Below are 14,563 nucleotides of genomic sequence, written 5' to 3' on the forward strand. Positions count from 1 at the left end.
TTCCTGTGGTTATCAGACAGGTACTGACCCTTTGGGGATCTTAGTACCTATTGAATACATGTTTATTCTGCTAATGGAGCCACACACACATACCACTTGGGGTGGTGTACTGTAACCACAGAGCCCCTACCAAGAAGGGCCTATCTTTTATGCTCACCAATCTGATTGATCTTACATGTAGGCTTGCACAGAGTGTCTGAAGCAGAACCTGGGCAACTTTGTATAGCTTAAGGAGTCCTTCAAATAATCTTTAAAGGTCAATACCACCAGCATTTTAAATAGGGATATTACAAGTATACAGAGGTGCCCCTTTCCATCTAGAATCCTTTTTATAATCAGTTGAAAGTTTTCAACACAGAACACAATAAAAGCCAAACAAATCTAAATAAAAATAAAATAGAGAAAAAAGATAGAGAAAAAGAAGCAGGGAAGGAAGGAAATAATAAAAAGCCCTCTATCAAGGTTGTATTTTTAACCTTTATTCCACACAAAGAAGGGTGAGCCCTCCCAGGTCTCACCTGGGAGCTTCTCCCCTCTTCCCCCCTCCTACCCTGGGAGTTCCTCCCTACCCAGTCCCTTCATCTTCCATCCATCACCTTCCTGTATGTATCTTCATTAACCCAAAGTAGGAAACATCAAAACAACATAAATACAGATAGAGTTAGCAGAAGAAAGCAAAAATTAGAAGTCACAGAAAATAAAAATTGAAGGAGAGATAAGAAAAAGGAATTAGAAAGGCATCAGATTCTCCACCTGCCAATTATATATATAAATATCATTCAAAGTATTCAAAATATACACTCCAGGATAACATCCAAGGAGATTCCAGTGGGAAGACTAGCAGTGCTGGAAGCTATGAAATTACTTTAAAGGTAAAGGGACCCTTGACCATTAGGTCCAGTCACGGATGACTCTGGGGTTGCAGCGCTTATCTCACTGGCATACAGCTTCCGGGTCATGTGGCCAGCATGACTAAGCCGCTTCTGGCGAACCAGAGCAGTGCACGGAAACACCGTTTACCTTCCCGCCGGAGTGGTAGCTATTTATCTACTTGCACTTTGATGTGCTTTCAAACTGCTAGGTTGGCAGGAGCTGGGACCAAGCAACGGGAGATTCAAACTGCCGACCTTCTGATCAGCAAGCCCTAGGCTCTGTGGTTTAACCCACAGCACCACCCGCGTCCCTATGAAGTTGCTTTAGGAAGCAGAAAAGAGAGCTTGGAAAACAATAGGGAAAATCTCAATGAACTGGTTTGGGAATTTTGCTCCATAGGAATAATCACAGGTGGTCTGCAGGGGGGGGGCATTTACAAGTGTGTGTGCATGTGGCCCTTGAGGCCAACCTTTCTGGCCCTTATAATTCTCCTAAGGCCATACCCCTTGCTGGCCTTGCTTCACATCCTGAATGCAATTGCCTGGCTGGAATGTTCCTTGAATTCTGATCTTAACTTTCACTTGTCTGGTTGGAGAATACGGAGGGGCGTTTCTCAAAAGTAGCCTACTGTACAACGGTAAAACTTATGTGGGTTGCTTGGCCCACGTTTGCCTGTGGTCCCACCCAACAATGGCCTGTGGCCCCCAGAAGGCTGCCCAGAAAGGAATGCGGCCCTCACTCTGAACAAAGTTCCTCACCCCTGGTCTGTAACATTGATGGACTAGGGAGTAAGTCCGCCTCCCTCAAGTGGTATCCCAGAGGGGCCACATGCAAGTGTGTGAGTATTTGAGATGTTTGCCAGGCTGATTACTTCCTCCGGTCAGTCACCCCTGCTGTTGCTGTAGACTACATTCCAGGAAAGCAGGTAATATACAGTACAGGTCCAAACAAAACAAATGTGTCTAATAAACTCTTCATTAAAAGCCATCTGAGCCAATGGTAGTTGTGTCTTCGTACAGGACAGAACTGCAAGTGTGGGTTATGCAAACACCAGTGGCTTGAAACACAGTAAGGTCAACACACACACACCTTGCATTGCGGTTCATATTCTTACACTGCTGTGCAGATCAGAGAGGCAGCAGGGATGTCTTCACCTAATGTGCATTATCCGAATTGTTTTTCTATGCACAACAGCTGCCTGAAATGTATGCACCATGGCTTCTGTTCTCAAATCAGACGGAAGATGGTTTGAAGGAAAGCACTTCAAACAGGGGGATTTCTCAAGAAGCTACAGGATACCTATGAATGTGGCTATTGTCATCTGTACTCTGCTTCAATCACCAGTGGTGGGAGTGCGCTGGAGCTGGTGTAAGCAGCAATGTACATGCAGCCTTGCCCTGACAGTTGATGGGTTTGGGCCATAAGGAAAGTGGAATAATAATAAGCCAACTGATTAATAAATCAAAGTTCTCTGGTAGCAAAACAAATGATTCATACCCCACAATTTTATGCACATATCTGATCAAATCAATAAGGCATAAACTCTGTTCAGCATTAGCAGGAACAGCAATTAGAAGAGGAATGCTACCTACGCTAGACTCAGCCTTCCATCCCAATTACAGAAATAGAAGAAGCGTTGGGAGGGTGTGTGTGTGTGTGTCACTGGAAAAAAGCTTGCATAGAGCAATGGAGATTAGGTCCAGTCCCCAGCACCTCCAGGGGAAGTCTCATGCCTGAAATCCTGGAGATCTGCTGCCAATCAGTTTTCGTTTTTGTTTTGTAATAAACAGAGCAGAAGGCATCTTATTAGATTCACTTCAGAGAAGTCACTGCTCAATGAAAAGCAATCCCCCCCCCCCATGTACAACTAGACGAGGGCCTATTAACTCAATGGCCGAGCATCTGCTTTGCATTAAGGCAGCCAAGTGTCCTGCTGCGCAGATGATAGTCCTTGGTTTGAAAGCATCCTCTAACTAAGGGCCCTGCAGTCCAAGAGCTGCAAGAAGGAAAACCTGCAGAGGCCTTGAAGTTGCCCATCCATAGTTGGTAGCCAAAGAGCAGACGAAGAAGGCCCACAAAGGCCACAAGGAAAGTGCCACAGCTCAAGGGGAGAGCACATGCTTTGCCTACAGAAGGTCCTAAATTTAATCTCTGGCATCTCCAGGTAGGACTGCTAAAGACCAGCATTTGAAACCAAAGAGAGTACAGACAATACTGAGTGAGATGGACCAATGATCTGGCTCCATATATGACCACTTCTTATGTTCTAGGCTAATATCTTTGAATACCAGGTACCAGAGAGTGCTTGCAGGTTTCCCACAGGCCTCTGGTTGGCCACTGCAGGAACAAGTTGCTGCAATAGTGCCACTGTATTCTGCTCTGGTCAGACCACACCTGGAGTACTGTGTCCAGTTCTGGGCACCACAATTCAAGAAGGACACTGACAAACTGGAACGTGTCCAGAAGAGGGCAACCAAAATGGTCAAAGGCCTGGAAACGATGCCTTATGAGGAACGGCTAAGGGAGCTGGGCATGTTTAGCCTGGAGAAGAGGAGGTTAAGGGGTGATATGATAGCCATGTTCAAATATATAAAAGGATGTCACATAGAGGAGGGAGAAAGGTTGTTTTCTGCTGCTCCAGAGAAGCGGACACGGAGCAATGGATCCAAACTACAAGAAAGAAGATTCCACCTAAACATTAGGAAGAACTTCCTGACAGTAAGAGCTGTTCGACAGTGGAATTTGCTGCCAAGGAGTGTGGTGGAGTCTCCTTCTTTGGAGGTCTTTAAGCAGAGGCTTGACAACCATATGTCAGGAGTGCTCTGATGGTGTTTCCTGCTTGGCAGGGGGTTGGACTCGATGGCCCTTGTGGTCTCTTCCAACTCTATGATTCTATGATTCTATGATTCAATAGATGGACCACTGGCCTGATCCAGCAGGACTTTCCTTATGTTCTCAGAAGTTCATATGGTCACATTCATGTCTCCCACTATGATGAGATGCATTTTAGTTCTACTCATATTAAAGAAGTTACTGTATTTCTAAATCTGTATCCATATGTATACATTAGGACATTTTGGAGGGGAGTGTTGCAAATCAGTATTATCCTCTTTTGTGGCATTGTGTAACTTTGCATGCTGGAGGAGCCCCATGCGCCATCCTTGGCATCTCTGGAAAAGGATGTCCCATGGCTGAGAAAGTCACACACACCCTACAGACAGTGTCAAAAGAGGTACCAGAGTTCCCAGAGCCAGAGTTACTATAAGACTGTTTCATATAATAAGTCTTAATATAAGACTGTTTCATATAAGCCCATCAGAGAGTGGGTTGCAGCAAATGGGGGAAATTATAGCTGAGTGGCGGAATACATCACACAACTTTGCATGCAGAAGGTTCAGTCCCCAGGGATGAAAAGCATCTCAGCAGAGAACTGGGAAAGACTTCCCTCTGCCTGAGCCTCTACAGAATCAACAGCATTCAGAGCATGTCTGATATTGATCTACATAAGAGGTCGAGAACCTGTGAATCTCCAGATGTTGGACTCCAGTTCCCACCACCATCCCTGGCCATTATCTATGCTAGCTGGGGCTGATGAGCCCTTGGAATAAAATGGAGCATCGGGTATGACGAAGCATAAAGCAGCATCGCAGATCTGAAAGTTTTATATTTCAGAGCTGCTCCAGCTCCTGTCATACACTTATCAATTCATTAATTTTGATAAGGTAACCCACTTCTTTAACCTGCATATATTGTACAGATTAACTATCTTTGCATATTTCTGTTTCTTGTGCATGAGATTATTCTCCACCTACAATTAGGAGAAAGAGCAGAGAAGGGTGGTACAAGGCACCGAGAGTCTACTTGCAAATGACTGGAAATCATATTCTGCTCCTCCCTGACCCTGATTTCAGAAATGCCAAGGTACACACTCACACACTTCCAAGATTGCCCTACGTTTGGACACATGACACAATACCCTCATTGAAGCTAAGCATGTCTGGACTTGGTTGGTGTGTGGAGGAGAGGCTACTTGGGCACCTCTGTATTTACTGCCTCTATGTTTACTAATATGTTTACTCTGTGTTTAAAGGTAAAGGTACCCCTGACCGTTAGGTCCAGTCGCGGACGACTCTGGGGTTGTGGTACTCATCTCGCTCTGGAGGCCGAGGGAGCCGGTGTTTGTCCACAGACAGCTTCTGGGTCATGTGGCCAGCATGACTAAGCTGCTTCTGGTGAACCAGAGCAGTGCATGGAAATGCCGTTTACCTTCCTGCCAGAGCGGTACCTATTTATCTACTTGCACTTGACGTGATTTTGAACCGCTAGGTGAGCAGGAGCTGGGACCGAACAACGGGAGCTCACCCCGTCATAGGGATTCAAACCACGGACCTTCTGATTACTATGATGGTGGATAGATAGATAGATAGATAGATAGATAGATAGATAGATGATAGCTATAGAGATAGATGATAGATATAGAGATAGATAGATGATAGATATAGATAGATGATGATGATGATGAAGATAGATAGATAGATAGATAGATAGATGATAGATAGATAAATAGATAGATAGATGATAGATAGATGATAGATGATAGATGATAGATAGATGATCGAGGAAGCTGATGGATTCTTAATTATATTGAATTTGGCATTCAGTACCAAATGAGGCAGTCAGACAGAGAACATAGGTTTTCTGATGGAATGCAGAGGGTGCTATAAAAGAAGCCACTTCCTCACTCCTTGGTGCAACTATGGGTTTGTCTACATTTGAGCATTATTTAGCTATTAGCCCACTTTCCCCCATGTGAAGTAGACTGGAGTAGTCCACACCTGTGTGCATTTGAATTTGTATATGAGGAGCCACTTCAGTCATTCCTGATTATATGACTGGGCATTCCCTTTTGTGTTCGTTCCCAACATTCTTATTTGTTGATTTCATGATGTCAATTAAGTATCAACAGGGCATGTGTGCCGATAGTTGTGCATATATTTTTTTTTACTTCCTGCATGAGAAGTGTCCAAAGCACACAGATGTGCAATTGTAATATTGCTTGTGCATGCAGTTCCCCAGTTTCATGCATATCCGAGGGATCGAAAGGGGGTAGAGATTCCTTGAGTACAGCTGGTAAAGAAATGGAAGTATTGAGGAAGTAGTAGGAATGGAAAAGGCAGTAGCAGAAAGTGGTCGTTTATTGCCCACCAACCCAAAAGCACTGAAACAAATAATCTGTGAACCAAAAGGAAAACACTGAGATTGGTATTGTTGGAAGGTAATGAGGATGCTGCAAATTAAATTGGGGACACAAACAGCTGCAAACGCAAGGTAATCGTGGATGTGGACAAGGCCTGTTATTATGATGCTATCACAACAGCATCTGTGCTGTTTGCCATTATGACAGTTACAGGCCTGGGTGTGAGGACGGGAAGATAACAGGATTTGTGATCAGGTGGAAAATTGAGGCTGAGGGAGGGACTCTTCAGCACTGCCCATTCTCTCATCTCCTCCCTTACTCAGACATTTCCTTCCTTCTTATTGTGACAGATTCTCAACAAAAATTTGATGGAAGAACCACCACCAGGAAGGCAGATGCACTTCTTAAATTGCAGCCCACTGGTGCCTGTTCGCCTGATTTCTACAACATTGTACAGTTATGAATTGTATAATTAGAATTGTGCGTTGTAAGCTGCCATAGGAAGATATTTACCTTGAAAAGCAACTTAAAAGATGTTTAAATACACAAGTGAAAACTCTGAACTGGAGAACCAGGCTTGTCACCATTTTTTTTTTTCCTGGCAAGGATTTAACAGTGGCACAGCAGGCAGAAATCCCACAGGGGAAGTTCCTCATCACTTCACCCACATACTGAGAAGGCAGTATTGCATAATGGGAGATGCAGACACAAATCGCTACTCTGCCATAAAGCTCACCGAATTACCGTGGAGTAGTCACACTCTGTGTTTCTCCAACCACACAGGAATGTTGCGAACATAGAATAGGTTTGAGAGAACCACGTACGCTACCCTAAGCACCTTGCAGCAGGGTTAAAAAATGCCACAGATAAATGTTGGGTGAACTTCACCAGTTGAATTTCTGCCTGCTTTGCATCTGTTAAAAGGCACTGGAGGCCTGCAAAGAAATAATGAAAAATGAATGTCGGACATTACCAATTGAGGGATGTCTCTAAAAAACAGAAAACACCTGACATCTACATTATTGCAGATCTCTTATAATCGGCATTCTCTTCATGGGGTTACTGATGATAACGTCCAGTGTCTATTTGGGAGCGCCCCCACGCAAAGATATTCACAGAGCTTTTGCCAAGGTGCCTTGGAGCCATAGGGGCCCTGGGTGCCCTAGCACCCACAAAATTCCCAATGAGGGGCTGGGCACCCACAAATTCTGGTGCCAGGGTCATGCAAGCTGCATGGCACTCACGGCCCTGGGCACCCACAGTTGGGGGCCAAGCAGACACTCCTGCTTCCAACTCCATAATTCTCTTTTTTTGACCCTGTTGTGTGCTTCCAGCAAGGTGGAGGGCAGAGGACCCCTCAGCAAAATGATGCCAAATCCTTCTCCTACTTCCCCAACTTTTTGTACTGATGATGCTAACAGCTGTATGGCAGACAGACGTTCACAGTACTGTATATATAACACAGCAAGTGTTGTAATTAAGAGAAAGTGCTGCAGTGTTTTTGGCTCAAATGCCACCTCTTCTCCAGGACTTGCTTACCTTTACAGGGCTGTTGTAAAGATTAGTAGAAATAGCAATGAGACCAAGGAAGAGATTTGCATAAGGAATAAGAACCACAGCAACATTTCACATCATTGCATCTGCATACTGGAGGAAAATATAAAGCTAACATTTCAGGAAATCTGCTGGGGTGGGGTGGGTGGGAGGAAGTGGCAATTGTTAACACAAAGCAATGGATTTTGCTAGCAGCTGCCAAGCGGGATCTAAAGAGAGCATAGTGGTTAGAGCAGGGGTCAGCAACCTTTTTCAGCTGTGGGCCAGCACATTGTTTCTCCCCAAAGAATCCTGGCAACTATGGCTTACCCTTCTCATGGCTACAATTCACCAGACCCTTAACAAACTACAGTTCCCGGGGTTCTTTGAAGAAAAATAATGTGCTTTAAATATATAGTATGCCAGCCCAAATAACTGTTCAAAGCCAGGCCAGCTCATAGAATTGTAAATTTGGAAGGGACCACGAGGGTCATCGAGCCCAACAGGTGGCGCGTTGGGGAAGTCGCTTTCCACAAGCTGTTGATCTGTGGTGGCAGACTTTCCTCCCACCTCAAAGAAAGGATAATCAAGGCAAGGGAGAAAAAGAGCAGAGGAAGAAGGGCAACCCTCTCATCTTTGAAACCAAAAAGGTGGTACTTACTCGTAACCTCAGCGGCAGTGGGTCCCTTCTCCAAAGGTGTCCTCGCGCATTTAACAGGACTCCTGCCCTCACAACTGTGGCTGGAGCAGTGCTCTCCCTGCTAGTCCTTATGCGCTCAGCGGCGGAGGTGTGGGCAAGCCAGAATGCGTCCCAGACAACTAAGGCTGCCCTTGCCAAAAAAAGAGGCCCAGCCTTGTTATGGGAGGGAGATGACAATGTGGGTGTGTTTTTTTTGCCCTTCAGGGGATCAAACAGGTTTCTCTTTCCACAGCAGAAAGTCTCCCCCTCCTTCTCTCTCTCTCTCTCTCTCTCCCCTGCACTTCGGCAAAGAGGTGCCTCTCCCTAGTACATTCCTTACATTCTCTGCCCTCTGTCGCTAGAGATACCCAAGGCTGACAAGGAGAATTGGAAACCAAGTCACGGTAGCACTTTTTTTTCTGCTTTTGCCAAATTCTGTATGGGGAGTAAGGCTTGGCACTCAAGGAGGGTTCGCAAACAGCCATCTTGAGAATCAATTCCCTCTTCCTGTTCTGTACAATTATTCAGCTGCTGTTAACCAAGGCCTACAAACCTAAAGCACCCATCAAGGGACAGGCACATAGCTCTCACGCGAATCTCCACACCAAAAAGTTAATAAAACCTTCATAGGCAGGGCTATTGAGAAATTAGCTGTATTATTTTGCTTTAAAAAATTGCTGCATTTCTATACTTTAGGGAACTTATTTCTGTAGGAACTTGGGAACAGAGGAAGCTACCTCCTGCCAAGTTCAGACCATTTGGTACATCTAGCCCATTATTGTCTACACAGACTGGCAGCAACTCTCCGGGGTTTCAGGAAGGATCTCTCTCCTCCCGTAAAGATACGGGAGATTGAACTTGAGACCTTCTGCAAGCATAGTAGATGCTCTGGCACTGAGCTATGGTCCTTTCCTGAAAGACATATGAACATAGAAAGCTGTCTTATACCAACTCAGACCATTAGCCCATTTAGCTCAATATTGTCCACACTGACTGGCAGCAGCTCCTCAGGATTTCAGGCAAGGTTCTCTCTCAGTCCTACCTAGAGATGCCAGGATTAGAACTTGGAACCTTCTGCATGCAAAACAGGTGCTTAACCACTGAGCTACAGATTTTAATGCAAACCTTATTCGCACTTCCTGGACCAATATGCAAACTGAAACATGGCTAGCCTTTGAAATTTGCACTTCTACAAATTTTGTGATGCTGTTCTCAAAACCAAAATGTGCACACAAGAAAAGCAAAGCAAAGCATTTATTAGGATAAAGTGCGCACACAAAGTGTAAGTATGGATTTTCATGTTGGATTTTAAAAGTCCACAAAGAGGTGTGAAAATGTGGTTTTCCAAAGAGTGTAAAAATGAGAAACTAAGGAAAACATTAACAGCTGATTCTTATTGTTCATTTTCTCTCCCTGCTTCATTTTTCTGTTCACAAGGAAGATCCAGAAAGTTGATATAAAATATGCAATTGCTGTCATTTTGAAATGGTTTTCCATGTAACTGCGTTTTTAAAAAATATATATCTGCAGCTGTTTTGTTCCTATCTATGTAATTATTTTATACATGTTTTAATATTTTTTTTTGAGGTCATTGGAAACAGTTCATAAATCAAGTAACAACTACAGCAACAGCTGCACCAACTGCTACTACTAAAAGTATTGGGGGTCCCATGCTCAAACACTCTTCCAGCAACAATTGGGCAGTCATCCTCACTTTTAATTTTCAGGCGTATCTCGAAGACCTTTTATGCCACCAGATCCTTCTGTACTGCTTTTCAAGGTTTTTATTTTTAGGTTGCTATACCCTGCCCTGATGTTTTGTGAGAGGGCGGGATATAAACACTTTCATAAATAAAGCATGATGTCATTAAAGGTTTGAGAAAGCTTGAAGCGCACGTATAACAAGAAAAACCAAAGCAACCTCTTGACTCCCCCCTCCACAAATCCAAGTGCCAGTTTATGGCATGCCAAGTAAAGCCTAGTTCATTAGACATGCATAGAAGCCTACTAGAGACAATCCACTTTTCATTTGGCTGCCTTCCTGGAACTGGACAAAGCAGGTGAGCTGTCCATCATCTGGCCATTGGCAATGACATGGGTACTGGGCCCATGTGACTTAAGGAGCCAACAGTTTTGTAGACATGTTTTGCAAAATGTAGAGATGCATATTCTTTCCTGATTTGTGCAGTTCAAGTGTGGTGGTGGTGGTGGTGGTGGGGAGTTCATTCTTGTGTTTTGATTTGCTAACACTTGTGCTTTGGTTATAAATCTTCAAGCTCCCTAAATGAGACTGATGAGCACAATTATGATTATTTGACCTCTCAGTGAACCACTATGGTGGCAAATTTCACAGGCTAAGTATAACATCAGGCAAAAGCCTAATCTCTTTCCAACAGCTCTATATTTAAGAGCCTCAGAACTTAATTGGATTCCCCGCTGTTTTCAGTAACCGTCAATCTCCCACCAGGCAGAAGGCAAGAGGCTGCTTTCCTTCACCCTCCTCTTTCCCCAAATAGGGTGAATGATGCTGAAAGTCAAGAAGGAGGGTGTGGAAGTCAAACCACCCATTTGATGAAAGGAAATCAAACAGGTTTTTCACGAGTCTTGCTCCACAGAGCTTCTATCCTCCTTAAGTGTGAGTGGCAGGTAGCAGGCAGCCCTCTTGCTAAGGCTGACAATCAATCCAAGATGCATTCAATTTTAGCAAAATCAAGAAGAGTCTCATGGAACCTTAAAGACTAACATGTATTATGGCATACACCTTTGTCAGCTACAGTTCTATGCATCAAATTCACAAAGCATTATCCTAGTGTAGGGGTGATTTTAAACAGTGAAGTCAGAAGGAAGTGAGATACAAAAAAGGACAGAGAATTACACTATTATCAACAGTGGCAATTCACAAAAATGTTAATAATAAAGACAAACTGGCATCAGTAAGCCAAGTAATGCTTTAAGTGTGATAAACAATACTTTGTCCTGAGTTGATGTTACAGTCTTCATCTGAAATTGCTTTGGTTCCAGAGTGGCCACTTCTAAGAAGAGTTAGTGTCCTGGGAAGTTAAAATACCCTTGAGGTTGTGTGTCACTTTGTACATCGTAACTGAATTCCACCTGCCATTCCATTGCACAGCCAACTAATTTGGAGATAGCATTCTGGAGCTTCTAACACCACCATGAAATATCCAGAAATGGGGCACAACAGAATGGTTTCTTTTTGACACAAATGCAGTTGTTCTAGAACAAGCTTCTTGACTCCAGCAGCTACAAAGGTCGGTTCAACAAGTGTCCTGCAAGCTTCAAAGCCATTAAAATGACCCAGGTCCATTTCACTATCTTGAATCTTCAACTTTCATCTGCCTTCTAACACCATTGTGCAATAATCTCTTTGACAGCTTTAGCATATGCCTTGTTAGAATTGTGCAAATGGTTAGGATTGTGCAAATAGTTTAAATGTCTCATTTGGATTGTATATTAAACTTGTTACTGCTTGAAAAGTTGCATGCTTTTAATTCTGCAAATAGTCTTCAGCAGTATTGTAAGCGGTTATTTTGATGTTGTTATGGCCAATGGGCAAAGCAAAGCAAAACCAACATATCCATCGATCCAAAGAAAGCACAGGAAATGTCTGCATTGCCCCAGATTTCACAAAAGTACTGGCCCAACACCTAAGATTTGTGTTTTCATGATCCAATTTATTCCTGTGACTGCTATTCATTTTAATGGTTTTTAATACTTAGTTTTGAATTGTTGCAAACCACCCTGGAACCTGCTGGTAATAACAGCAGTAATACTCATAAATCTGAAAGGTCCGTCAACCACAGGACGTCTTTTAACAAAATGGCACCATTTGTTCCTCTGCCCCACTTAATTTGGATTTTTTTTCCAATCTGCAAAAATGCAGAAGGGGGGGGGAATCCAACATAAAATTGCATGTCACCTATCTGTGGATGTGCTGAAGTGCATTGGGTGGACAAACACCATTTTTAAACGTTTTGTGTAGGTTTGCCATCTATTACTCTATCCCCTACTACTTCCATTGGTGAGTTGTAGATCTATTAATGGTTTTTCTTCTTATACTAGACGGAATTGTTTTTATGCTGCTTCCCACTCCCTTGATACCATATATTGTTTTTAAATGTACTTTTAAGCTGCCCAGAGAACATAAGAGCCCTGCTGAATCAGGCCAGTAACCCAATTATCTTGCTCTCAGGGTCCAACCAGATTAAAAAAATGACTCCTGGACGGTTAAGTCCAGTCAAAGGTGACTATGGGCTTGCAGTGCTCATCTCTCTTTCAGGCCAAGGGAGCTGGCGTTTGTTCACAGACAGCTTTCCGAGTCATGTGGTCAGCATGACTAAACTGCTTCTGGCGCAATAGGACACCCTGAAGAGTGCCAGAACACACAGAAATGGCATTTACCTTCCCGCCACAGCAGCACCTATTTATCTAATAATATTTTTTTTTATTTATACCTCACTCTCCCCAGCCAGAGGCTCAGGGCGGCTAACACCAATAAAATTACAATAAAATATAATTGGGGGGGGGACAAACAAACAAACAACCCCCCCCAAAAAAACAGTTTATTAAAATATGGGTTAAAATACAATTTAAAATGCAGCCTCATTTTAATAGTAGCCCATAAATGAAAAACGTAAGGGGAGGGAAACATAAGGGTCAGACTGAGTCCAAACCAAAGGCCAGGTAGAACAGCTCTGTCTTGCAGGCCCTGTGGAAAGATGTCAAGTCCCGCAGGTCCCTAGTCTCTTGTGACAGAGCGTTCAACCAAGTCAGGACCAGTACTGAAAAGGCCCTGGCCCTAGTTGAGACCAATCTAACCACCTTGCGACTTGGGACCTCCAAAGTGTTGTCATTTGTGGACGTTAAGGTCCTCCGCAGGGCATACCAGGAGAGGCGGTCCCATAGGTACGAGGGTCCTAGGCCTCGTAGGGCTTTAAAGGTCAAAACCAGCATCTTAAACCTGTACTCCACCGGGAGCCAGTGCAGCTGGTAAAGCACTGGATGAATGTGATCCTGTGGCAAGGACCCCGTAAGGAGCCTCACCGCAGCATTCTACACCCGCTGGAGTTTCTGGGTCAGCTTCAAGGGCAGCCCCGCGTAGAGCGAGTTACAATAATCAAGCCTGGAGGTGACCATCGCATGGATCACTGTGGCCAGATCAGGGTGAGAAAGGTAAGGGACCAACTGCTTTATACGACGGAGATGGAAAAATGCCATCTACTTGCACAGCTGTACTTTCAAACTGCTAGGTTGGCAGGAGCTGGGACCGAGCAACGGGAGCTCACCCTGTTGCGGGGATTCAAACCGCCATCCTTCTGATTGGCAAGCCCAAGAGGCTCAGTGGTCTAGACCACAGTGCCATCCACGTCCCTCTAACCAGATTACCTTTGAGAAGCTCACAAGCAGGACATGAACTCAACAGCACTGCCCCCACCTGTGATTCCCAGTAACACTGAAGGTAACATAGCCATCACAATACCCATTCCACACTAGTAAGAAAGTGATATTTTAGTGTGGTAGCACCTACACTTTGGAACAGCTTGCCTATTGATATCAGGCAGGTGCCTTCACTGCACTCTTTTGATGCTGCTAAAACCTTTTTTAAAAAAGAAAAAAGAAAAGGCAAGGCTACCCAGATTTGGAATGCTGATGTGTTTTTAGTTTATTGCTGGTTTTAATTGTTCTGAACATTTTAATTGTTTTTACCAATCCTTTGTTGCTTTATTCTTTTTGTAAACAGTTGAGGTATTTGTTTTTGTTTTCTAACAATCAAGAGGTATATAAATTTTATGAAATAAACCAATAAATAAAACAATGGGTATTGGGTGGCAACACAAACACACTGAACAAGCAACTGCTGTGCTGATCTAGGACTCAGCAGGTCAAGGCGTGGAGGATGCAGCAATTATGCTGGTTTTGCGCCAATTTCCACCTGCAGAGAAAGATACAACACATTCTTCCACAACAAAGGCCAAGCCCCATCTCTGCCCTTTCTGCACCCAGGTGTGGCCACAACAGAGCTTTGCTGTAACTCTGACTCATGGGGGAAGACTGAATGGAATTCCTTAAATATAAAGTCCCGCAATCCCCCTTCTCTCATTCTTCAGTATCACCCAAGCATAAAACCTCAAGGTTTACTGTGATTAGCTTCTTTGCCCTTTGAGAGTACTTGGGGACAAGTGTTCACAGGAACTGCAACCTCCACATTATCTTTTTTTCTTGACACCATCCACACACTCATTTGTTTTTGGCAATCCAGATGC

The 14,563-nt window shown here is 43.9% G+C and overlaps 1 protein-coding gene across 9 annotated transcripts in view; it reads right to left on the reverse strand.

Moving 5' to 3' along the window:
* The window catches only part of ZNF185 (zinc finger protein 185 with LIM domain), a 68,596-nt gene extending 60,114 nt beyond the window's left edge, over positions 1-8,482 (reverse strand). For 2 of the 9 annotated variants that reach the window (XM_082207549.1, XM_082207547.1), the window contains exon 1: positions 8,265-8,472. The gene's annotated coding sequence lies outside the window, so the exon portion shown is untranslated. Of the gene's footprint in view, positions 1-8,264 lie in introns of all 9 variants that reach the window. The other 7 variants (XM_082207548.1, XM_082207545.1, XM_082207546.1 and 4 more) reach the window with 7 other exon arrangements.
* Positions 8,483-14,563: the final 6,081 nt, after the last annotated feature.

The sequence above is a fragment of the Podarcis vaucheri genome (assembly GCF_965113315.1).
Source record: "Podarcis vaucheri genome assembly, chromosome: Z".
NCBI lineage: Eukaryota > Metazoa > Chordata > Lepidosauria > Squamata > Lacertidae > Podarcis > Podarcis vaucheri.